At 43.5% G+C, this 27,350-nt stretch overlaps 1 protein-coding gene across 38 annotated transcripts in view; it reads left to right on the plus strand.

Annotated features, from left to right (window-relative positions):
• The window catches only part of LOC119027522 (receptor-type tyrosine-protein phosphatase delta-like), a 402,917-nt gene that overhangs the window by 259,484 nt on the left and 116,083 nt on the right, over positions 1–27,350 (plus strand). Inside the window, exon 1 of one of the 38 annotated variants that reach the window (XM_037112791.1) lies at positions 12,386–12,906. The exons of the other annotated variants lie outside the window; for them this stretch is intronic. The gene's annotated coding sequence lies outside the window, so the exon portion shown is untranslated. Of the gene's footprint in view, positions 1–12,385; positions 12,907–27,350 lie in introns of those variants that run through there. 38 annotated transcript variants of the gene reach the window in all.

A 27,350-nucleotide genomic window follows, 5' to 3' on the forward strand; every position in this document is an offset into this window, starting at 1 on the left:
CAGAGAGGAGGAGAGGAGAGGAGAGGAGAAGAGAGGAGAGAGCAAGACAGAGGGTGAGACTGGCAGTGATAGGGCATATGCATGGCAAAAGGCATAGGCGAGGCTAATGGAGGGTAAGTTAAGGGAGAGGAGAGGAAAGACGAAAAGTAAAGGCTGGTTAAGCAGTGCAAAGACTGAAGTCAAAGTGACACTGAGGAGACATTGAAGTGGAAGATGTAAGGATAAGAAAAAGCGGTTGGGTCAAGAAAATGCGCTGCTATAGCGCAGTGGTAACAAGATAATCAGACAGACGGGACAGAAAAGGTAATAACAATGGCGAAGGGAGAGACACGGAGGAAAAACAGAAAATACAGGAGGAAGGATGGGGGAGAATCCAACAGCACATGAGGCAGCAGAGAACAGGAGAAGTTCTGTAATGTGCAGGTGGGGGGGGAGCAGAGGTGATGAGAGACACATGAGAGAGGAGAGAAAGGGGAAACAGGATGCTAGGAAAACAGAATGAGAAGGGAAGAGAGGGTAGGGGAGGAGCAGCAAGAGATGGAAATGGAAGAACCAGGAGTAGAGATTATAGAGGGGAGAGATGGGACGCAGAGCATCAGAGGAGAGGATGGAGAACACTCTGCAGTACATTTCGAACAACGTAGCACACAGGCAGGGAAAATAGTTGCCAAGGAGTGGAAAATGGTCCTCGATGTAGAGTCTGGGAGAGTAAACGTACAGATAGATTCAGTCAAGGACAGTGGAATATACATATTCCTATGATGACATTATCATATCTGGGTCTCAGCATATTTTGTCCTACCTCAAGAGAGCCATAACTTTAAAGATGTTAAACATTAGCTTGTATTTACACTCCTGCCACAACATTCCACCCCATAGAGAATCATCTTAAAATGCCCGTTTTGACGTGTCACAGGTGTAAATAATGTAATACAAGACGGCTAAATTCCATTTAGCTGCCTCAGTTTCAGGGTCTTTGCTCTCTCACTGTCACACTGTCGTGGCCTGCTGGACTCACACGTGAATTAAAGGTAGCTAACATTAATGTTATTAGTAACACCTGTGCTACATACGCACACCTTTATATTCATGCGGTTCTTTTCTCTCCTGTCATTAGCTCAGCTGATCTGCCCAGTTCCGATTGGGAGGGAAGCAAAGATGCATGCTCTGTCAATGTTGTATTCATGAATGTCTTGGCAAACGGTTGCAGCAACCAGAAAACACAAGCAAAATTAGCTTTCAGTTGGAGTCAGGTTTTGCAGCGCCCCGATTAATGGAAATGCGATATTATTCTTCAGTGTTCTCTGCTCTGGTCCCCGCCCACACCTGACAAACTGTGCCGTTAACTTGCTAGACGTTCAACCTTGAATTGCATAAAGGATCTGCAGTGGTAGGTGATCCTCCGGGGGTCGGTCACAATAAGTGATAGCCTTTACATGTAATAATTAAATCCATTAGTAATGTCAAAATATTGAACACTGTAGCTTAAAATTCTGCACATTAAAGAAAACATGATAGATAGCTAGTCTAGAATACAGCATTCACAACACTTTACTTTGGCATAACTCGTCTTCATCAGCAGATTTCCTTTTTTTCGGCCGGTTATCAAAGAATTATAGATTCAAATTTCCATTTTTAGTCTAAATGTCAATTTGTATCATTTCAACATCTAAAATTTGACTGACAAGCCCCACCTGCTGCTGAAGACCATGTCATGTGATTGAAAGCACGGTGGACCTGCAGGTAAAACTCACTTCTTTTTTGAAGAGAATTGGAAATAAGCAATACTAGATACATAATTAATTTGATTATCATTAGTACTGGACTTCATCAAGAGACAGGTTCACATTATACTGTAACTCTTGCCAGATATGGACACACTGCTGTCCTCTGGATGCTACTAACTGCAGATGGCAGTATTGATGGTGGCAGCGACAGAAACTTTTCATGCACTTGTCAGTTTCCTTTCACCACGGCACTCTTGCATTACCATCTGCTCAGTAGAATGGAAGCTGCTCCCTGCATTGTGAGGCAATAATGACACTTTATTTCTCCTCGCTTTCCTTTTTTTTCCAACCCAGTCTCTGGTTCCAAGTGGAGAGGTGTCACGCCTTCTCAGTTGGCGTTTCGGTTTATGATAACCTACTTCACTGCCCCCACTGTCACCACCACCTACAGCATTCACCACGAAGCCACTTTGCAGATGTAATGACACATAATTGTCTGCAGGATTTGCCTGGTAGGTAGCTTCATTTCGAGCTGGCATTCGTGGAAGAATTGGAGGGAAGATGTCTGGCTCTGACTGGGGCAAAAGGGAAATTCTAATATCCTTCCAGACGGGGAATTGTGTTCAGAAAAGCCATGAGAAGCGTGTCACACTGTGTTCACACAGAAGGCATGTTAAGTGTGTAAATTGCATGCAAAGTGCGCACTATGAGCACATAGCAGAATATTCACATTATTCCTGGTGATTGAGGTGAGAAGGGCTTCATGCGATGTTTTGAGCTTGTGTGTGCGCATTAGGTGTGTGCATACATGCATACATACATGATGGTATACACTGTATGAGTGTGTGTGTGTGTGTGTGTGTTTGACAGAAAGGCTGATGTCATTCAGGACGCTTTAGCTGGTTGAGTGATTTGAATGTGCGCTGTGGAATGAGCTGAGTCTCAGAAGTGCCGGAGGGAGACGGCGCAGAGACTGAATGTGTGAATCCCCACAGGAGATTTAGAATGTTTATTATGATAAGCCTCTACGTGCACGCAGCCTTTCACATAAACATTCATAAGAACACACGTAAACTTGTGTGCACACATGTAAAGAAAGAATCAAAGAAAGGGGAAGGCTGAAAATGTAGTGATGGGGGAAAACGATAGGAAGACAAAGAAAAGAGAAGGGAGAAAGAGCGAGGGATGCTCCGAGACACGTGATTCACCTCAGCACAGTGATAGGCTCATAGTTCACAACCTATAAAAACTAATTCCACACCAGCCTATCCATTGCCATCTCATGTGGGAGCCATTCCACCTTTTAAACCCCCTCTCACTTAAAGCAGACCCAGATGTAAGTCAAGGGGCTGCTTTGGATTAGCCAGAGAGGAAAAACTCATTTCCTTTGCCATTTTACGAGCATTTAATTTGAAACAATTAAGATATTACGGTGCTGCGGATTCACTACACAGAGTGACAGCTGGGAGCAATCCCATAAACCCCTGAGCCAGTGAATGAGGCACCTTGCTACTCTCTTTTTCTTTTCTCCACTTGCCGCTGCCTCCTCCTCCACCACCACCTCCTCCTCCTCCTCCTCCTCCTCCTCCTCCTCCTCCTCCATCTCCTCTCTGTTATTTCATTGAAGCATTTTGCTTAAGGCTCTGTTGAGGTGAACAGGCTACCTTTTTGCCTCAGCTGAGATCTCGCTGCAATCGCCAATTACTTTAGCAGCTCATAAATGCACCAGTTGGCTGATGATAGAATGGCCTAATTTCCCAAGACTAAAGGGAGGAAGCGAGCGCTGTGAATGTTTACCTTCTGGATAGCTTTTCCCATCACACCTTTTATTGCGTTATTGGATTTATAGCATAAGTTGCATGACTCATCTTTGGAGGAATAAATGAGAACGATGCAAAACTAGAGGGCAGCAAATAGTAAGCTGAGCTCATGAAACAGCTTTTCACCAGAGCCTACTGGACATTTGTAAGCTGGGACACTTGGTTGACGTCGTGGGTTTGCTCATTTTGTTTACTTTGACGATACACAAACTGACGACCCTCCGCGTCCCGTCTGTCCCGCGGCTGGGGAACTATGTCACTCCCTCACTTAGGAGTCAAGCTGGCTTTGTCAGCACTCGCCCATCAATTCACCTCCTCATCCTCCTCTTGCCTTCCACACTGGCGTAGGAGGGCATTGGAGGTGTGAAATTGATGAAGGTGCGCTTGTGAAAATGTCAGTGGGGCATCACTGGCCAGTGAGAGAGAGAGGGAGAGGGAGATAAAGAGAAAGAGAGTACATTTTGGGGTGGAGGGGGTGACAGATAGGAGTGGCAAAAGCGCCTTTTCATGAACACTGAACTGTAAAATGGAGGACCCGGTGCAAAACAATGGTCGTGATCAATCGGCTATGGTGAGAGGCTTCTCATGAATGCCCTGGTGCCAGCCTGGGCCTGCTGAAAGAGAGAGAAAAGGAAAGAGAGGGAGGGAGTGGCAGAAAGAGACACAGACACATGTGAGGTGTGTGTCACTATCAGTTTGGGGAAGGGAAGTCAGAGAGGTAGAGAGCAGAAGGAGTTGATGTAGAGTGCAGGGTAGGAAAGAGCGAGCAGGATAAGATGATGGCAGGAGAAGGTAAAAGGCTTTTAGAGCAGGGGGGATTTAAATAAATGAAAGGACAGTGACGGGGAGTGGAGATGGAGGGGGGGAATCAACAGACAGAAAAAGCAGCAGTGTCTGTTTAGACACACCTATTTGAATCCAAGGAAGAGGGGGAAACTGTAAAGAAAAGAAAAGGTAAAAAGGAGATCTGACACAAAGAAATTCTGACAGTGCTGCTTTTTCACATCAGCACTAAATCATATTCATCCAGGTTTATCCAACTCTGTTTATTTCAGTGGAGCTTTTGTTTTATCAAGGTCCTTCCAAACCCAACTCTTCAGAAGTATAAAAACAGGAAACATGACCTTGTCCCTAAATTTTCACATAAATGCATATATATTGATAATTGAAATTGCAACAATTCAAGTGAACAATTTGGTTATAGTTCATGTGGCATGTACACACAGAGCACATGTTGATTACCTTGGGATGATTTGCACTTGAATGGAAACACTGAATAATAAAACTCAAAAAGCAGAGTGACTTATGCATCTGTCAGTATCCATGGTGACGCTTGTTTCACGCTTAAAGGAGGAGAGTGGCGAGTGCTTCTCGCAGCTTATGTATACCCTCGGCCTTAATGGAGAACGCCCTCAGCAGCTGCAAATGTGACTTCATGCAGACTGACAGTCGAGTGCTAGTGGGGTCGGGATCGGTTTGGCAAAGGGCTTTCTGTTGCCCCTCGTCTGTCATCCATTCCCATTTGTTCACTTGTAGTGTCTCGACTCATCGATGCCGACTTGTGAGGTACTTTAAACATTGAGAACAAACCGCACATGCGTCCCGATACGCATTTGCTCTGGACAGATGTCCCGAGCTGGGTTCCACGGTGGGACTCTGTCAAGCAGGAGTCGACTCGATCTGTCTCCTCCCCTCGCTCCCTCTATCTTTCTCCTTGTCTCTGTGCGCAGGCTGCTGCTCGCCATGGCTGCTCCCGCCATCCCAGTTGATCTCTTAATGGACCTAATTGCTTTTCAGCTCATTGCACCCCATGCCAACACTAAACTAAATCAAACCGAGGTCCCATCCACAAGCCCCATCAAGAATCTGATTCCGCTTGACATCATAATAAGGTGATATTGACTACTCATGACTCAGCAGTTTCAGAACAGATGAGTAAGCACGAGCCTCTCGTCACGGCGTGCCCGTGACAGGCAGCCCTGTCCGGGTCATGTAAGGGTTCAAGTTTCCCTCCTTAGGAGTGCAGCCCATTGCGCTCTCATTGACAGTATGCTTGTGACCCTCTCTGCTTAGATGCATTATGCATTGTTGCACACTTAATTCTGGGATTTACTGATATACACAAGGAATAGATGCTTCCTCCATACAGAAGAATCTTTAGTCACGTCCACTTCTGCTGTGTCACCACTATGCTGCCGAGTCGCCACGTTTGTGCCATCCAGCTAATCAAAAGATACTTGGAAGCTGATCAAACCTGTGACATGAGCCTGTCAGCTCCTCCAGCTGAGGTGATATCACACAAGACTTAACATGGAGTCAGCTCCAACAAAATTTACGACTACGTGCAGTCAGACCATGCTCTACCAGATATAGTTAATATCTAACTGTTGGCAGAGGCAGCAGTGAGAGCTAATGTATCACCACAAGACTCACTTCAGGTTCAGCTGGCCTGGAATGTTGCTGTGATTTTAAAGGCCCAGTAAACTACTTCCTCCAAAAAAAAAACAAAAAAAAAAAGAACTCTGACTGGTGCTCTTTCAGTAATGACTACCTAATAGTACAGGAAAAAAAAAACAGTGAATCTCTTCTGTCTTAATGTGTCATTAATAAGACCCATGTTTCCCTTGTTATCATTGCACAGCCCTCTCAAGTCCAGGTAACTCTCCAGGGGTATCATTTAGAGACATAAATAGGCTTAATTTAATAATCTGGCTTTGCGAGGCGTTAAAGAGTGTTTCGCCCTGGGGGGACATGTCATACGGCTGTCATTGTTTCCAAATTGCGTAGGTCACTTAGTGAATTATATAGATGTTATCACTGATTGTGTAAGGCTCTGTGTACAACTGTCTGACACCAGACCATTAAATTAAAACTGCTTCTTCCCTATCATGTACATAATTATAGCAATCAATCTGGCTCTCAGAATTCACAAAAGTTTCCCCCACATCATAAAATCTTGTCTTTTGTCTGTGATGAACTTTACAACTATTAGGCCCCTCCGATTTCAATGAAATGTTAATTGCACATGAGAGTACGAGTGTACGCTTAGCCATCCATCATGGCTGACAGATTCTAAGAAGGAGAGAAGTATTAGATGTCTCAGCCAAGGACTACAGTTGGGTGTTGGTTTACAGTTTTCGTGCCTTGGAGATGTGTATAATATCACCTTGGCATTTGTCGCTCTTAGCTCCCCATCCCCACCCCACCACACTTCTCTCCCTCTCCTGACCGCTTGGGCAGCGGCCATAAACAAGTCAATCTCAACACATTGGATTAGATTTATCCGCTTAAGATAGATTGTTATCCCAAAGAGCGTGAGTCTCGCTTGATGGGGAAATTAATTTTACGATGACTGGTTTACTTGATCAGGGTTGCTGGGGAGCCGGGGACTATAAATGTATCAACTCTGGGGCGTCAGGAGCTGAAAACAACAGTCCTTGCTTTTGATTTGGATAAGTTGTCTCTCTTCTCTGCTGTATTATACATGGTGTTGTCTTTGGGTCACAGAAACTAGAGTAATGACGTGACTGACAGTCATTTGTAAAGCACGAGCAACTTGTCGAGGGTGAATAGGCGTGCACCTCCGACTATAGGAAGATTGACAGTGAAAGACACCCTAGTTTGTCTATCCGACATTGAATATGAAATCGACAGTTTTGTATGCAGAATTATAAATAGGCTGCCTGATCAGAAGTACAGTGGAACCCTTCCAGAATTGAAATGCTGCCCATGGAGAAGAAAAATCCTCCTTAAATAGCTGTCGGCCCTCCCAAATCTAACGTGTTAAACTGATACGGCAGTTATTGGATTGAGTTACAATAAAATTGACCTTAACCTATCGACCAATAAAACCCAGTCTGAGCCTTGTTCTTTGTGTAAATTCATCTGACAATCATTATTTAAACGCCTCTTTCGGCAGACTGAAAGCAAACCTCTTTCCTGCAACTTAAAGAACATGTTGATTGATTTTCCACAAGTGCTGTCTGTCTGTTTCTGATTCAAACCGTTCAAAGCTGATACACAACAGAAAAGTCTGGCTTTAAGAAGTAGCTTTACCCCCTCTTAGATGAAGACTGCACCCTGTAAAATGAAATTGTACCAATTCTGAAAACTGATTTGCTTTATACAGTCACTTGCATAGTCCACAAGGCCACCAATAAAACAGAGAGAAGATGTACAGTTTCAGTTCAAGGGATCCACCAGCTTTAGCACCAGGACACAAAAGGGGCTGTCAAGGACTGAACTTGTATTTAAAACAGAATCATTTTTAAACAAGACTACAGCCATGCTAGTGGCTCATTCAGGCTGTACTCTGGCAAAGCAGTTCTTATGTGAGCATGTTACAATATTTATCATGTTCACAATCTTTGTTCAGCATGAGATCATTGGCTGATTAGCACTTAACACAGAGTGTATAAGGCTCATGGGTTTGTGGGCATGTGGCTAAAAACTATTGGTAGAGTATTGGACAAATGGAAATGTTGACCTTGTGTTGGCCCTGACACCTACCTGGTGCCGCAGAATGTTTCATTACAAAGAATCGTCTTGAAAGGTGCCATTAGAAACTGAATGTAAATACTTTGTAGGTGTTTGAATGAAACCATCTGTCCATCACAGTCTACCACAGGCTAACTTTATCAGTTCAACAGTAGGATAGTTCTACCACCAGCACACCGGGTTTGTAAATTAAACTCTTACCAAAGCTATCCGAGAAAGGAGTGCAAACGTCTTTTCAATTGAGAAAAACCTTGAGTGTCATGTTTTGCTCTTCTTTTAATGAAATGTGCTCTCCGGTTCTGATATTACTGATGCCACAGCAGCTTCACTAACCTCCTCAGTAGGAAAGTGAAGCTGCTGTTTGATAGTGACCCTCCACCGGTGTTGTTATCAGACAGTCACTTCTCTCAGCGGTCATCACATCTAAACTACAACCTGCACCTTCCAGTAGTTCCACATTGGGTGCTGATGGGTGGAACAACTGTATGTGTGGCTACAAGCACATAGCTTGAAAACTGGCACTAATGTTTTGTGGTCTTGCAAATGAAGCTACCTCTCAAGGTGGCACTAGAAGAAAACTATGGAACGCCAAAGATATTATAGTTGATTCTGAGGTCAACAGGAATTCAAAAGTTGTTGCAACTCTGGTGCTGCCGCTGGGAACGGTCAAGGGAATCACCAAAGTGTCAGAGGGAACACATGAATATCTGTGCAAAATGTTGAGTGGATGTTGAGATATTTCACAGGATAAGTGCAGGAAGAAAAGTCAGAGGATTTTCAAAGTAATTAGAATTCATCCTCATGGCACTACGAATATCAAATCCATCCAGTCCTTCCTAATATTTTTCATTGAAACATGACAATATCCATGGTGATAGTGACAGTAGCTGCTAATAAAAACTCACCCGAATTAAACTCATCATTTAATATGACATTTGGATGATTCTTTGGCAGCCTCTGGGGCAACCCTCTACTGTTGTTTGGTACGGAAAAAATAATAATAATTTAACATTTCAAAATATATTTCAAAATAAATGAGAACATTCAATGCTAATTAGTTTTATAAAGTCAAAACGGTCCCTGTGGATTTCACCGTGTAGGCAGGTACACGGAGAAACACATACATCAAAAGATTTGCTTACATTATTTATACAAAGCAAATGCATACTGATAATGTATAACCTTTAGCATCCTATGCTGCATTTGCATTTTATTTACATAGTAAATGTCAATCAGTGCTACACTTTGCATGACCCCAACGCACGTATGAAAGTAAACATGCTCGCAGCACCGTCGGTTCGCATAATTGTAATGTGTTGTCATTGTCCCACAGCAAAGAAAACATTTGCCAAGTGAGACTTTATTATTAATTTAAATGGCCCTCCTACTGTCAAGAGTATTAATAGGCAAACCAGCAGCGTGCAGTAATGCTGTATCTCAGCCCGGCACTCAGGTTTTCTCCGTGCTGGATCCTTCTTATTGAAGGACAGTTGGTTTATAGACTACCGTGTTCTATTGGGCGACAGAGTTCAGGCGAGATAGGCCAGCGAGGCAGCCTCTTGATAAATCCTACCTGTGCCTCCATTCATCAACAAGTGCTGCTGTATTACTGCTATAACTGGTGCCAAGAATATGAAAGCACAAGGTTAGATTCAGAGCAGTATAGTAAATCTAATAACACGTGTCATCCAATTATATTCAAAGATCATGATTGCGTGCAAGGAATTTGAAGAAAAAAAATGAGGAGCTCCCTACAGCCGTGTATCAAAGGTGAATGTCAACAGGCCTCAGCTGAAGGACTGAAATAATCTTCTTGACGAGAACTGAGGTTTATCAACAAAACTCAAACATGGATGATTATCCAGTGTGCTGGGAATGGAATATCCTCTCTGCAACCAGAACAGTGTTCCAGCCTTCAACCCTGCTCCTGATTTATACGAATATTTACCAAATAATTGCTTTGGTGAGAGTCAGATAATCAGACATTTGTGATTTACAGTACATTTGTGCCTCTAGACACAGCTAGCTATCACTCCCACAATGCTTTTTCGCAGCCAGCAGTCAGGGGCAATAGTTCACATAACAGTAATTTCATCAACTTTCTCTATTGTTCATTGTCACGCAAACCAACACTTTCTCTTGGCCTATAAATCTACATGCGGAGGCTGTATCAAATTCTGCCCTTAGAAAATGGAGCCGAGTATAATTTGCAGGTATAAATCACCATCACTGTTACTCAATCAGATACATGACATGTCTGAGTGCAGGTAAGAAAACAGATCTGCTGACGGAGGCGGCCTGTCTCTCTGTCTCTGAGAGTACTATTGTTGGATGCTAGATGTTTGTGTCTGCAGGGCGAGGCTGTTCATCAGAAGCTTTGGGTTGCTGCCACAAAAGCAACTTTTCTCAAAACACAATTGGTCATAGTCACCTGTCTCCCCGGGCCATCGCCGTTATTTTTCTGTAGCCCTACATCAGAGGACCGTGCACTTGAGTGTGTTATCACAGGCAATATTGTCCCGTTATACATTGTTGTGCACCATTGTGTCTACTCTGTGTTTTGGATGTGAATGAATGATGTCTTGGAATCATTACACGAAAATGTGTCATCATTACATTTTGGTTAAAGTGGTTAGTGCTTCACTTTAACATCAGCATTAAGAGGGTGACCTTGGAGTGCAGAATGCAGTGTGCGGAGGCAGCCTCCCTACATACAGAGGCAATGCCTTCGACAATAACAAGCAGAATAGCAGATGATATGCCTCGACAATAGACGAGCATGCACACACATTGAAGCACAGTCTGACAATAAAATCAATGAATTATCCCCACAGGGAGTTACAGTGTCTGTGGCTCTCAGTGATCAGTTTGTAGTGACCTTATTGTACATGATTAAAAAACATTTGAGCTGACATTGCCCAAACCTAAAGGGTCTGTATGCCAGGCATCATGTCTGTGCTTACTGTACTTTATACTCAACATTCTCCAAGGGGTCCACCCCATCCCACTCCTGGATACCTCCTTCTCCGGTCAGTCCGAAGCTCTTGTGCACCCCCAGTCTGGACTGCTAGCTTCACCGCTAACGGCAGCTATGTTTTCCAGCAGTTAGCGGTTGCTCTGGTGATATTCTGCCCCTTATTTGTTCTGGGTATAAATTTGACCGGTGGCCAACTACTTTGCAGCCATTACAGCCCATGTCACAGCTGATGGCTGAGGTGATCACCCGGACCAATTTCAAAACTTTTTAGATCCATCTACAAACTAAAACATATAAAATAGGTTAGGTTAAAAATGATGGATGGTTAGGTTAAAAATGATGGAATTACCCTCAAAAACCTGAAATGACTGTATGAAATATGGTGATTTTTTTATACAGTAAACAGCTCAGTAGTGTATAAGATAGTAAAAAGAAAAAGAAAGTAGATACTGCTTGCATGTTAATACTATATATATGTACAATGTACAATATACAGTTTGAGGCTCAGATCACGCATCAATTCCTCCCTACAAAAATGCCTCGGAAAAGCGTGGGTGCTCTCTTGGAGCGGGGCAATGTGCGTAACCACACATTACATGCAATTATTAGAATAATCATCACGATAAAGTGCGCTGAAGGTTGGAAATATTTCAGCTTCTTAACATCGCTGGAAAAAAAAACATGACACGCAGCAGAAGAGAGTAGGCACACGAGGGGCACCAGGGAGGACTGAGCTGGTCATGTGTCTTCATGTGGCTGGCTGTGGTTTGTCACTTTATCATTTAATCAGATTGTGCACATAATACTTCAATACTATAATACTACAACTCAAGTAATGTTAACGTAATTGTAATGAGACGTTTTTTAGCAAACGTTCTTACTTTATTTATCTTGCACACTGTCAGTAGTCCCCATAATAAGCAGATCTATAACATGCTGTGGATTATTAATATACAGTATGTGTTTACCCCCCCACCCCCGATAAAGTGGTTGAAGCTATGTAATAACAGACTCACACCCAAACATTCACCCACGCAAACACACACACACACACACACACACACACACACACACACACGTCTCTCCTCAGCACAGATCTTCCCACTAAAATAGCCATGTCCAAGTGCACATTCCTGCAGTGGTCTTTTGGGTGGGAGGAGAGCGGGGGGGGACTCTGGGATAGTTGGAAAAGTGTCACCTCTCTGAGTGACGTCACCCCTCCTCCACACACCTCTCTCTCTCTCTCTCTCTCTCTCTCTCTCTCTCTCTCTCCTGTTTCTGTTTCTCTGCCTGGGGTTTTAGTCCGTGCTCGGGTCTCGGCAAATAGAGTGAAAGAGACAGACAGACAGACGGGGGGGGCTGATGGAGTGACAGACAGACTGACAGACACACGGAGAGAGAGAGAGAGAGAGAGAGAGAGAGAGAGGACAGAGGGAGCGGGAGAGCGAGGGGGCTGTGTGTCCCAGCCACACCGCACTCTTCAAACACAACCACAGTCTCGCCACGTTCAATCCAATGACGGTCTAACGAGCAACAACACAGACAGAACCCGAACCCGGAGAATACGGAACGCGCGCTCCACGTGCGTGTTTTTTTTTTTTATTCCGCCCCCGAAGATCGCTGATGCGTCGGTGACGGACAACTCGAGGAAAGAAAGCGAAATAAGAGCGAACAAACCGGGGGGGGGGACAAGAAGAAGGAGAACCTGAGGACGGATTTCTTTCCTCCACGTTATTTTCTTTCCCCGGGACTCGGCTGTCATTACTGGATGTAAAAGAAGGAAAGAAAGAAAAGAAAGAAAAGAAAAGAACAAACTCTCGACTTGTCTTTCGACAGAAGAAGAGGGAGAGACAGAGTTTCAAACTGACCGCAAAATGGTGATAAGGTAAGAGTGTGTGTGAGTTTGGAGGTTGGAGCGGTCGGTCGGAGCTCAAGTGGCTGCCGCAGTGATTTCAGGTGTGCGTCGAGCCTCATGAAGTTCAGCCGGGAGCAGTTCCACACGTTTACCCTGGCTTCATTCCCCTGGCGGGGAGAGGCTGTGTGCTGGCTGGCGTGCTGCTGGTTATAACCCTCATATTCATGAGTCCATGAATTGTTTAACGCATAGTTTATTATTTCTGATGCGCACAATCTTGAGCATGCCCGTGCGTAAAACGGCCACGAATGGCATAAAATCCATCTATGAACAGATTTTAATTGTAATACGATTACGTGCCTGCTCACTTACTACACCGCTGACTGTGCAGGTGCAGTCTCTTTTTCTCGTGTCTGTTGAGGTTAGGCGAGGCGAGCGATGTCAAAATCAGTGTAATTCTCGGGACATTGTCGCCACACGTTGCGTTGAATATATCCCGGTGCGTTTTCTGAAGCAAGAGATTTTGCCTGAAACACGTTATTTTAAGCCCACTTTGAGCCGTCGTGTAAATACAGTTCATTTGGAGAGAGAGAGGAGCCTTTCAGAGTTGTGGAAGCCTCCTCCTCCTCCTCCTCCTCCTGCTTCTTCTTCTTCTTCTTCTTCTTCTTCTTCTTCTTCTTCTTCTTCTTCTTCTTCTTCTTCTTCTTTCTTTTCCTCCGAGCAAGTCGATAGTGAAGAATTTTTCAAAGTGCATTCCTGCAAAAACTCTCCAGAGATCCTTCATCTGTCTTATTTTTAGAAACGCTTCTTTGTTTTTGCGCTGGGGCTTAAAGTTGACTGTGCTTTTCTTTTTTTCTTTTCTTTTTTTTTTTTTTTTTTTTTGAGAAAAAACTTCACATGTTCCAGAAAATAAATAAATAAAATAAATGAAAAGGCAGCTAAATATCAGTGAGGCAGGCAAAGACTCGGCCAGTCACTCAGTCACGCAACCGCTCTGTCAATCAGGTGAAAGTGAACCTTTATTTCCAGTGGAGCTGCTCACACCACCTGTGCTCAGTGTGCCGGTTGAGCCACTAGGGGACCCTTTCTCTCCAGTCACAGAGGGGGATGCAGTAGAGAGGCTCTGTGAGCCCTGGTGAGGTGATTTTAGGTGCCATACAGAGACCCCCATGCTCCAAAATGTCAGAATTATCACGTAAACGGGCCTTAGTGGTTTCCAAATCTGACCAAGCAGCTTGTTGAAAATTAAGAATCTGTTATCTGCAGTTCATGTTGGGAGGCATCAGGGTGTGTAAAGAGAAAGTATTCTGCATGTGTGAGCTGAGAAAAACACCACGTGAACTGCAATAAATCGCTGCCTGAGTTGACTGAATAGGCAATGATTGAAGGTGGAGGAGGCTAGTGAGGTGTTCAATGGGCCTGTGTGTGTGTGTGTGTGTTTAAGCATGCAAATTAGAGTGCATGTGTGTGTGTTTGCTCAAGCAATTCCCAGTTTACAGCCAGTAAGCACTCTGGGAGAGCTCCCCCCAGCACCTCCACTGTCGTACATGTTTTACAGTTCCCAGCTCAAACAATTAGCTCTCAGCCAATTTTTGACACGACACAATTAGCGCCGTCACCGCACTTTTTTTTTTTTTTTTTTCGATTTCCAATTTTGCTGCTTGCGACGGCAGCTCTCAAAAGAGGAGACAAAATGGATATGGGCCGAGGTTGTGCTCGCTTAAAGTGCTGCCGTCCAAAGTCGCTGAGGGGAGCGAAGTGTCTCAGTCCTGGAAAAAAAAGGCGGCACAGGCGCGGCCATCTTCTCTCAAACCCTCAGCCGCCACTTACTGAGTGCCATTTTCAAATCCTCAAAACAATATACGGCTTTTTTGGTGATAAATCTTGATGTCAAATGTGTGAAGGTAATTCTGTATTATAGTGTAAAGAAAATTAAATGAGAGCCAAGCTTTTCTGCGTCACTCACCAATGTGTGTGTGCGTGTGTGTTTGAAGGACACAAACAGTTCATGACATGCAAGCCATTAAACTGAAAAATGATATAGGAGTTTAGAAAGTGCCTATCAGGGAGTAAGTCCACTTTTGCGTGCCGGCCGATCTACCTTTTTCTCCAGCTCTTTGTGCCTGAAGCACACTCTGAAATCACATCCCACATTTTTTTTTGACAGTGTCTGGAAGGGACAACGGGGTACTTTCAAAATAAATGTTAGAGAGGAAGAACGGCGTCTTTGAGATGTCCTTTTTGTTTTATTCCTCAAATGTACACCTTATAAAAGCGGCTACATTAGCGGGTTAAACGTTGAATAAAAGCTTGTACATACTGGTGTGTTTAACTTAACAGAGGCTTCTTGAAGGACTCCTGGAGCCTTTTATCATTTCTTTATCCGAGTCTCTCTTCGGCACAAAGCCAAGCCCTCTTACAAACAAGTGTGCCTGTACCTCACACTCCCATTGTCTTTACACAGCCAAGTGGCTCTGACTCACTGGTTTATTTTCAAGAGCAGACCGAAAAAAGAACGAGAAAAAAGTTTGTTTTCTATCAGTGCGCGCGCACACGTGTGTGTGTGTGTGTGTGTGTGTGTGAGTGAGCAGTACTTCTGGAATTCCAAGGCCAGGGCCTCTATTACGAGTGTGGAATGAGAAATCAACACTTACATTACAAAAATGGATACGTAAACACAGAGGCCACAATTATCAGGCGCCGTGGTGTTGGAACTGGAGGAGATGGAGTGCCAATAGGTCTGTTAGCAATCACCCCCCTCACTGCCTGCCCTCTGTAATCCAGTGGGTGTATTCTAGCTTATTTTGTGCCAGCAGCGGCCCTTAACAACTACCCACTGACTGGCAGGCTGGCTGGCTAGCTGGCAGGGTGGGTTGCTGGAGGATGCAGGGCAAGTTTGACTCTTAGAGGTCATGTAGGAGAGGGACACAAAGGCAGGAGGGCAGCGAGGTGAAGGGCGTGTGTACTGTACACCGTAGCGCACTGGTATACTGTACGTGTATGCATGCAATCGTTTTGTGTAACTTGCAGTCTCTCATGTTCATCAACCGGTGCGTGCGCCTGTGTGTCAGGGGCCCCCAGCCGACTCCACTTCACAGAGGCCAGCCTGATGCATTGTGACAAATGAGAAAGCAGTTTGATTTCGCACAACACTGAGCTGCACTCCAGCATAATGAAGTGATCATGACTTTACCCTTGGTTCACTTTGGCCCCGGTCCCGCTGTGTTTTTCCCCTCTATTCAATCGCTTCACTCACTTATTTACTTGGCAAGCATTTCCTCCCGTAACCTCTAGTACTGCATAACTAGCGTCAAGGGTGGGTTGCTTGATAAAAACCACCGCTACGGGGCATTGGTTTTACACATAGGGGAACGCGAGCAGTTTTTATTGATATTCAACTTGCCACTGGGTTGGAATAATAAGAAGCCTATTTTCACGCCCAGGCAAAATCACCTCTACTGTCCATCACCCTGTCAGGGCAGAAAGCTGAGGCATAAATATTGTTTGGCAGTGGAGGGAGCACAGGGCTACAGCTGAGTGTGTTCTTTCTCTTTTGCGCCACTTTTGTTTTCTCTGCCCTTTTCTTGCATTCCTCTGTCTTTCTCTCTGTCTGTGATGCGTCTCAACAAAACGATGAAACGAAAAAAAAAAAGTCCCCCCACTTTTTCCATCCTCTCATCTTCATTTTACTGCACGCCGCTCTCTTGGTGAAATTTACTTGTAAGTATGCTAACACGCGAAGCAGAGTGTCAGTTCCAACATGGTTGGACTTAACATCGGGTGCAACCTGGAACGTGTCGCCTCCAGGCTCTGCCTCCGGGCGGTACGTACAGGGGGAGTACCGATGTGTCAGAAACAAGGAAGACTGCCTATTCTGCCGCAGCTGTCCTTTGCTTGCAGATTGGGTTTCAGGAGATATGATGGATGCCAAATGCCTGTAGCCAGTTGTGAAGACACAGAGGGGGAGGGAGCGTGCTCACGCTGGTATGGATTTGGATCGGGGTCAGTGGCACTGGCAGAGGATTGGAATTCTGCCCTTGACCTCTGTTTTTGGATCATCCCCGATCAAGCCGCTAACAGCCTGTCACTATGAGCACTTTGAGAGAGTTAGGACTAATTAGAAGAAAGGTGAAGACCACAAGAGAAACATAATGATTCTGGTATCAAATATTGCAAGTATGAAAGTGAGGAGGTCTAAAAACGGCAGCTTGATGATATTTTTTAAAGACTTCAGTCTGATTGTGTTGCAACCCAAAACATTATTTCTTTTTATGCCCTTCCCATTGTCTCATTTTCTCTTATCTTAATTTTTTTTTTGGGAAAGGCTGAGAGCAGAATCCACTGAGGTTCATTTGAATAACCGGCGGAATGAGGAAATAAAAGCTGGGGGAAAGAAATAGAAGTGGCGGTCGGCTCTGTGCATTCATGTCACACAGCTTTATCAAATTATTCCACAATAGCAGCCACACAAGTGATGGAATTTCAATTAAAGTATGACAGTTTTAGAATTTGTTTCTGCTCAAAGGAGAGCGAGTGGGGGGTTGTGTTTCACGGGTTGAGGAGGCAAGGGAGTGGACGGCGGGGAGGGTCTCGCACAGCAGCCATATTTTCTAGTCTATATTCTCCATCTAGCCACCTCTCTACTCACTCAAACCCCCACCACCCCACATCCTCCATCAAAAGGGAATGACTTAGCTGAAACACTTTTTGTTCAGAGGCACTCTGCGGTTAGAGCCTGGAGCCAGGCAAAAATGGGGTGTTATGATAAAGGTCTTTGCGTCGAGAAGTCAAAAAACGGAGCCTTTAGTTGATAGGCTCTTTCCAAGAACAATTACGCTACCTGCTGTGCCAAATAGAAGGTTGCAGGAGATAAGTGCAAAGAAGGGGTGCTCGGCTCAGACTGGTGGCGAGCTCGTAAACTGGGAACGAGCAACACATATATGACCCTCAGGGGCCGTAAACCGTTTCGGGGGCTGAATTTGTAACACACACAAGCTCGCAAAACACCCATGCACTCACACAAGGGCCAAATATGAGCAGACACACAGAGAACGACTGTGAAAGACTGTATGAAAACGATAGAGCTAATCCTCAGAGTAGACAAAACATACAGTGTTTGTTGCTGCAGCAGCTCTGCATAAATTAATAGCATAAAATAAACCTTAACTAAGGCAATCATTTTGTTATTTTATCTCAAATTAAGCCAAAAAAAACAAAACAAAGGTGATTAAGATTTGTGTTTGCTGCCCATTTGCATTTCCCAGACCACCACTGGAATAGGCAAAGAGGGGAAAATTCCATTAAAAAGTGCACTGACATCGCCACATAGCAATTTCACGAATGAGGAATGCATTTAATAGTGGATGGATTTTTCATAATTTGGAAGTATTTCCCCAATTTGTGCCATACTTCTTGAAGTGACACGTGTTATAATGGGATCCAGTGCCCCGCAATCCGCTCACAGCGTCTGGCACCCACATGACCACAGGGAGACGTTCAAACATGTGTGGATGTCTCACGAGCAGAGTGAGAAATAACGCAACAAAAACAAACAAAAAAACAAGGCAGGGAATTTCTACTAGTAATATGGGTAATGTGTAAAGATCTGTTCTTTATTATTCCTTATTCATCCCCCACTTTTTTTGAGTTCTTAAATTCCTGCATCACTGCAAGGTTAGGAGTCAATGTTTAAATTCTGTGTAACCCCGGCATTCTCTCTCAACTCAATCTGCAATTATAGCTAGCTGCTTTGAAGAAGCCAGGCGGAACTAAAATGACTTTTCATGTCCGGTATAATGACTGCCATTTGGAAGCAGACATGGAGAGAGAGGTCGAGAGAGACAGAGCAACAGAGGAGAGAGTGAAAAGACATGGAGGGAGGGGCAGAGGGAGGGAGAGAGGGGGACAATCAGCGGATGAAAATGGTTTAGGTCACCTCTGGTTCTGACCACACGGGCCCAAACCAAACCTCTTTCCCTCTGCCGCTCCTCGAATCCACCACATTTTGGACCTTTTCTTCCCTCACTTTGCTGTTGACCAGAACTTTTACCCTCTTCTCCCTCTGTCTCCATCTTTCCTGCCATTGGTCTCCATTCATTTGCCATCAACGGAAGCTTAGCAGCTTTAAGGCGGATTACAAGATGAATTGCACAGAGTGAGGCGCCGTATATTCTCTTTAGGGTGGGCCACTACTGCCAAAGGCCAGAGCTGAGTGCCGTCACCTGGCCTAGCAGCTGGCTATCTTTTACACTTCACTCGCTAATGAGGCCAGACAGTTGGGGCTGAAGTTATAGTGCAGGCTGGATGCTGTGTTGGTAATCTATTATTTAGACTCTCGTGGGGAGGCCGGTCTCAAGAATTTCATGCATGCATTTTGCAAAGCAAATGGTTGCCCGGGGGGAATACAGAGCTCTGTGTGGGAAAAAAATGAGCGAGTATTAGACTTTAATGTGAGTTGCAGTGTTTCCTTGTCCTGCCTATTTCAAACCTGCCAAGACCTAAAAGGAAACTTTGGGGTATTTTGTCATTTTTCTCATCACAAGAGAAGAGGAATGTTGCTAATACAAACGTGCTTCAGCGGCAAGTGGCGATGCTGACAACTCCATCTGACGCATGAGTTGTCTTTTGTCTTTCTCATTCGGTGTGTCTTCCCTTCTTCCTTCCTTCCTTTATTTTCTTTCTTCGTTGTGATATTTTATGGATGACAGATGAAGGTTGTGCTTGCGTCTTCAAACAGCCAACATAGAAGAACGGGTATATCTTTCCGTTCTCTTTTCATGTATATTTTAGGAACTATTTCAGAGGGGTTTCAGAGAGTTGCATCACACTGCGCAGACAGGACTTGTTTATATTTAGTCAGGCTAGAAAACTATGGCGCACATGACCCCGCCAGTGTATTTATAGATAATACCAGTGTTAAAAATTTCTTAGGTACCAGGGGCACTGGGGCAGTTTTCTAAAACATGCATTTCCCTACAGTCTTACCCATCTATACTGATCATACGAAGACAAGGTTTACTGGCCTGGTTGCAGTCACAAAATCAGCAAATATGGCATTGAGGCATCAGCATCCACTAACTTTTACAGCCTCATGAACCCATTTGGCAATTAACTATATTTGGACCTGAGTATACGCAAATCCACTGGGAGATGAGATGGCAACAGTTAAACATAGAAAGGCAATTTTAGCCAGTGATGTTTTGCAGACTTGGGTTACTCTTAAATGAAGTTCATGCAGAATGACTTGAGATACCACAAATAGCTAGCATAAATAGACAGCATAAATGAGATACACATACCAAAGCCCGTGAAGTCACAAAGTTATTTATGACTCCACATGTAACGCACATCCACATCGTGATAATGTGATGTTCACATTTGTAAAAGCGTGAAATGGAACATGTGATGAAGAAAAGAGGCCTCAAGTCGTGAGAGTTACTGTAAGAGCGTATCACACCGTCAGACATGGAGTAACTCTAAAATCCCATCATTGGCCCAATGAGAAGTATTTTCAATGACGCACCTCACTGCCTTTTACAAATGTTATGGCTTAAACTTTGAAGAATACCATCAGCCACCCATGAAATCCCCAAAACCTAGAAGGTGGAATAAACTATAATCCTGTGACCTTTAATACATACTAAGTTTTTCCACTGAATTCCTCATGCTGTTCAAGGGAAGTCCATGTCAGGTGTAGGGCAGTGTAACCCAACCTGCCACACTTAATCCCCCACCCCACTTCTACCTTGTCCTTGCATGTGTTCTCCAGTGGATCTACCCTAAAGAAACATTCCAGAAGAGTTTAAGCGTTGCTGTAACTGGATACCATCGTGCTTTTTGTGTGCGAAAGGGAGAGTTTGTACGTGGGAATTGGAATGCGTGGGATCTGCCTTCTCTTTTTACCAATCCGTTGAAGTTTAACACAACATGCTTCTTGGGTTTCATGATGTAAGGCAACAAATAACCCTTCGGTCCCACGTTGGCAAAGGTTAATATGAGGTTAGGTTTAAGATGGGGTGACAACATGTTGGGTATTCATGACTGTGTGTGACAGCAATGATGTTTTAAAGATAGTTGGTGGAATTGGATGAAAGAGAAGGGGATGCTTACACACATAGGGCAGGTGAGCTGATGATTTACGATTGGGAACGACCTTGAAGGCATCACACAATCTATTTTTCAGGCGAATTGTAGACATTGTGTTGTCTGATATTTTCTTGTTTTTGCTTTCAAACCTCACGCAACCATTGACCAGCAGATCCTTGCTGTGCGAACATACCAACATGTAGCCAACTAAATAGCTAATCACTTTATGTGCCTCTTTCTCAGATGACATATTGTAAATAATGCAACATGAGTTATAGTTAGCAACACGGTGGACAACAAAATTTGTGACAAAACATGAAGCCCTATTGTGTTTTAATGGTACAAATGGAGACATTCACAGGCTATTTCAAGTCTGGCTATAGTCTATCACAGTTCATATCATGATCTTGATTGCAAGCAAATGGACTGTGATATTCTTCCTTGGCCAGATTGCCAACCACTATATACGCATGCTTAGCAATGAGGAGTTGAAATTGGTATTAATGAAAAGTTATGGAGAGTGAAAAATAATGTCAAGTCAACAAAACCAACAAGCTAAAAGGTGGATAGACAACAAGACTTTTGTAACCTCACACACATCAAACAAAGGTTTCTATATGAAGTCACACTTTGATCCACTCAGGAGACACACTTGATGCCCCAATATGACTGTGGTTAAAACAAAGATTTAGACTTACAGTGATAGGGCTAACTCAACGTGTCATCCATATTTGATGGCTTGCCTCAGGTCTACACAAGAAAAAAAGACAAGGTGCCAACTGCAGCAATTAAAGTATTAACTCAGAAGGAAAGCTAATATGCATTAAAGAATGGATGTGGATGGATGGCAATTTAGCTGCTGACGCTGACCGTCACCCCTCAAGCTTCAAATATTGCTAATGGATTTTCCTTTTGCCATAGTTGATTTTCATTCCTGTGACAGTCAGTCAAGAAGAGATAGCGTGTGTGTGTGTGTGTGTGTGTGTGTGTGTGTGTGTGTGTGTGTGTGTGTGTGTGTGTGTGTGTGTGTGTGTGTGTGTGTGTGTGTGTGTGTGTGTGTGTGTGTGTGTATTTTACAGTATGGGGCTTGTTGTGTCACAGTCTATCGAAAGGTTCATTTGGTAGCCATGAAAACACATTAGAATGCAAACCCTTTCTTCCCCCCTCCTTCTGCTCTCTCTCCTGTCTTTCCACCCTTGCCGATTTGGAAACCTTCCCGACCGTCTATTGTGATAAGCAAAACACAAAGCTGTGAGGAGGATGTCCTGCGCTAGCTGCTAGCCATATTGTTGTCTTGCTCCTCCGCCTGGACTGCCAGCCCGCATAACACTGCACCAGGGAATTAACCTCTGCTGCTGGTTCTTTCATATCCTATAAGTTTTTCGCAACGGCCACTCCAGCAGAGCCACGGGGGGAACAGTACTGTAAATGTTGCCAAATTACTGACAGCTTCTCTCTAGCCCAACTGCATAAATATGCTGTGAATGTGATAAACAGCTCAGCCTCCCCTGCTTGTGGCTGACTCTCGTGCAACCTTTAAAGAAATAAAAGGGCATGACATTTTTATTTTTATTTTTTTTTTAAGACAAGTTAGTTGACGTGAAAGTGGGGAGTTAAATAAAGGAGAGTCTAGTTCAGTGAATGGGACATTACTACATTGTCACAGTTTGTGACCTTTCCTATTTGTACAGACAAGCCAGGGTTTCTCTCTGTCAAAATGGCCTACGCCGTTTGTAAGCGATCCCTCCCTTCCTGTCCCTTTTTTTTTTCCTCATATCTGCCATCTGCAGTGACTGCGTGACGCCACAGCTTCTGTGTCATCAGTGACAACTCTCACACACACACAGAGGGACCAGACGAGAGAGCGCAGAAAGAGGAAGAAAGTGGGGAGACAGAAGAGACAGTGAAAAAGAGCACTCACTTCATCCTTTAATTGTGTCTCTGAGTGTCCCAGTAGACTTCATTACCCAGGCATCCTAAGAAATCTCACTTGTTTGCTCTTGGAAACATGTGAAAAAGCGTTTGTAGTTCTTTTTTATGTCTCTACAGCAGCACGAAAGTACTTCAGTTGGACTAGTCGAGATTTCTCTGTAGCACAGATCGAGGCATATTTCAAGCAGTCAGTAAAGCCGAGGATTTTCTTTGAGTAGTGAGAAAGTTTTGATGATCGTGTGCTGAGCTAATGGATCTGATGGCTACCCTCAGCAGGCCCTCAGTGCCAATATCTTTCACGGCAGCTGCTGGTTAGTCTAACTTGACACTTACCGAATGATTTAATGGGAGAAATTTGCTAATTATTGAAACTTTAAAATAAGTACCATGATAGACTGACTGGTTCGCCTGTGAAAAAAAAAATAAAATAAATAAAAAAAAAAAAAAAAAAAAAAATATATATAATATATATATATATATATATATATATATATATAATATATATATATAATCTATTTGTGTATTGAATCATAGAAAATGTGATCTAGTTTTCCACCTTTTTGAATATTCTCATTTTTCCTAGTAAGTGATATTACTCATTCCATAAACTGCCGTGTTTGTGAAAATAACAACCCTCTCTTTTACGATTTAGAGACATATTAGTGGCACATTCAGCTTCCATAGACCTTACCGGAGGATTGGAGGTAATTTTTGACTTCATTAAATCCGAGGCTACAAATCTACAGCATCTCTGCATAAAAACACAGCAGGAGAGGTGATTATCTTTGGAAATTAGCTCACTCATTTGGAGCTGTGTGGATGCAGATGCCTCCATTCAATGGAAGCCTATTATTCCAAACGACTCTCATTAAGCCATAGTGAAATAAGGCAAGCTGTGGAAGCAGTGAAATAAAATCTTTAGACTGGTTGTGCAGAACTCGGCAGCGGTGAGCTACGCTGTCTTCATTAAGAGCCCTGACGTCAGGAGTGAAATGCAGAAAATGACTCGGTGTAAAAGGAAAAATTGTATGCAGCTGATTTCTGCCTCTTGTGCCCTATAGGATGTTATTTGGTGTTTGTGTTGTGATCCAAAGGAACCGACAATACAGTCTGAGTTTAATGAGCGAGTTAACCATACACTGAGGAGCATGAGTCACTGCCTGATCTATCATTTCTGTACTTCAATGTAGACCAGCTGATCAGACGCTCTTTTTAATGGCTTTCAAAGCAAGCCACTTTTCCTGATGAGTCAAGCTTCGCAGTGCTCACTTCTATATGACTCTTACCATGACCTAGGACACCTGTTCCCACAGACCATTATGAAAAATCCCCATTCATCCCACTGCCACTCGCTGTCTCCCTCCAGGAAACACTCATCTACCACTCAGTCCCTCCCAGGTAGACGTTACCATGACACGTAAATGGCTCCAGTGTCTTGGTTAAGTGCTGCTGTAGTTCGCTAACAGCATAGATTTCTACAAAAAATGTCATCGACCACCTGTCCATCCCGATAACCACTCTGTATTTTCTCTTCCTTTTTTACTCATCAGTGCACAAATTGATTTATGGTGCTCTGTTTGAGCTATGTTTTCGGTCGTCTTTGCTTTATTGAGGTTAATGTCATTAAAATAAAAGGAATTGATAGTTCAGCTTCAGTGTCATTCACAACATTAAAACACTTCCTGTCAAACTGTCAAAACTGTCACCTGGGTTACAAAGCGAGGTCAGGTGCATTTATGTTTACATCCAAAGCAAGTCTAACCAGAGCGCTGCGCTCTTCTGAAAGGAACATGGGTGGTGCTCATTTGCCAGGTCTCAGTTTGACCAGTGTACAAAGATTTGCATTAGCTTTGCAGCTGCAGCAGGCAAAATATTTGCATTTACTAAACCTATAAAAAGTGTTGGTGATGCAAACAGGCTTTTTTTTTTTTGTTTTTTTGTTTTTTTTCAGTTTTTTTTTTTTTTTTTTTAGTTTGCTTATTTTTAAGTAAGTAATGCAGTCAGTTCGATCTATTCTTCATAAAACTCTGCAAAATGTGTAGTTATTCTGATCATCCCAGGACTACTGCAGCTTAAATGACAGCTCAAACCAGTGCTGCATAACTAATCACCAGGGGACTGTGTAGCATCTGGACTTATTTTTTTTTTTTTCCCCAGGATCCATTTCAAGTGTTTAACACCAGGGGAGCACAGTTAGAAGGACGAGGGTGGAAGGGAGATTAGATGGACTCTTGTCATATGAGGGAAAATACTGATGGGTCCCATGGTTCCCTGTGGTTTTAACAACACGGCAGGTGGTCTTCATTTGCATCTCCCACGAGCTTACCTCCTCCCGCTCCCTTTTGAGTTTATTTATTACAGTGGCCGCAGGTGGAAATCAAATGACTGTCAAATCTCCATAATGTTGAACAAGGTTCTATTACATGTGCTGGTAGACACACACACACACACACACACATACACACACACAAACTGAGGATACAGAGTCGTTTTTAGAGTTTTAGTGTTTCACTGTTTATTACTGCTCTATGATAACCCCGGTCTATAGATTCGTGCACTGTTTGGCTGCGGCCCTAGACATCAGTAGACCATACGAGGTGATGGAATGTACACATTAAAATTCGATCTCCTGCATCAGTACATCCAGTGCTGGTCAGGACAGCAACTATAAATTGCTGGCCATTATTTTCGATTAACCACACTGACACCGTGGCCCGTGACATTTCTTCCCATTTTTACCCCCTGTCACACTGGTGCCATATTTCTAGCATGGTTTCATTTAGATTGTCCCGAAGTATGATAACACAGACCAGGACACCACGGGACTCAAGCCACCAGCAGATCCGATTAATGGCAGAGCTGGCAGATAACAGTAGTCATCCACGTCCTCAGTCGGTATCTTGATCTTCAGGCATATCCCTTCCCAGGACCTGATGAGTGGAGGCATCATAGTGAGCGCAGGAGGCGACAACTAAACAGTTCATCATTCATATGTGGGGAGATTCTAATTCTCTGCAATCCAAGTTCAGCAAACAGGATTCCCCAGTCAGTGATTTAAAGGAAGGCTCTCAGGTTTTAAATGCAACTTTATTGTAAAATATGTTATCTGGCTAATACTGTATATCGGAGGTCCTTGCAGTGAAGACATTAACAAGGATTAATACGTTTTTTGTTTTTTTTTTTAAATAAAAAAAGATATTTTTGAATACACTTAATAAGTGCATAATAATGGATTTAACCATTGTTATTAAGTGAATGGTAATGAATTAATTAACCCTAATAAGGCATCGCTCTCACTTTAGCTCCAGTAGCTGAAACAAAGGATAATTAAGTACTATTCATCTAAATAAAGTAAGAAAAAAAGCTGAAGAAAGGTTCAACAATGACATGGTTGAAGAAAAAAAGAAAATTAAACACCCATGACACATTTATAGATGCTTTATGTTCACGTGAATATTGGCGTCACATGGCACGCTCATTTTACATGCACCACGTTTGATAATTTTCAAAGCTTCTTATCACATTAAACGTAATATGCAGATAGGATGGAAACAGTGTCGAAACATGAGGAAAAGCAGATGCAAAAGACAGGCAGCGGCAGATAGAACGTTATTAATTGCTTTTTCTTTGAAATAATGGGCAGTTTCTCAAAGCGAGAAACCACGGCCAGAATTGCAGTGCTATCAGAAGCACTCCATTCTCCTCATTGTTAAGCCATTACATTATGCACATTCAGCTAATTGTCTAACTTAGGTTTGGATGTGTTTAAGGACGACTGATATTAATATTGTTGATAGAGCATGCAGCCATAGCCCATTTGTAAAACAATGAGTTCAAAAGGGCAAAGGAGTAAACTGAATCAGTGAAAGCAATCTGACTGCTAAGCTCTTGTTTTGACAGGAACAAATTGTTGTGTCTTCTCTTAGTCCTTAATGAGTTTATTGGTAATCAATATCCTCTTCTCATCCACTGGCATGTGACACTGAGGCCGTGACCCCAGAGGGACCCTCAGACGGTGGAGTTGAGTGGGTCAGTGAGGATTGGTAGTCGCTTGCTCATGCTCAGGCAGACAGGAATGCCCCAGTTTCACCTAGGTGAGACGAAGGCAGGAAATGAAAGCAGCTTCATCGCTGCACTTAGCCCAGAGCTGTAGCTTTTTCTGTACTTACTGGGAGGCACGCTGTTTCTTTTTACTTAAAATACTGCGACTGCCTTCTCTTTGTGTTCTCTCGCATCTCTCAATTATTTCAAGGCGTTGCATTTCTCCTACACTCTGCAGCAAATGCTAACCGATTTGGCGTGCGACCAATTCTCTTTGAAAGTAGACCTCCTCAAGGAGCTGGGTTCGCGTCCCTGTCAAATTCTGCACAAAATGCCAGTTCGCCTGTCAGTCAAAACTTCTTAGCGGAACCTCCCCCCCAGTGATTCTGTTAGAATTCTGCTGATACGGGCGATTC

This window comes from Acanthopagrus latus, chromosome 10, assembly GCF_904848185.1.
Source record: "Acanthopagrus latus isolate v.2019 chromosome 10, fAcaLat1.1, whole genome shotgun sequence".
Lineage (NCBI taxonomy): Eukaryota > Metazoa > Chordata > Actinopteri > Spariformes > Sparidae > Acanthopagrus > Acanthopagrus latus.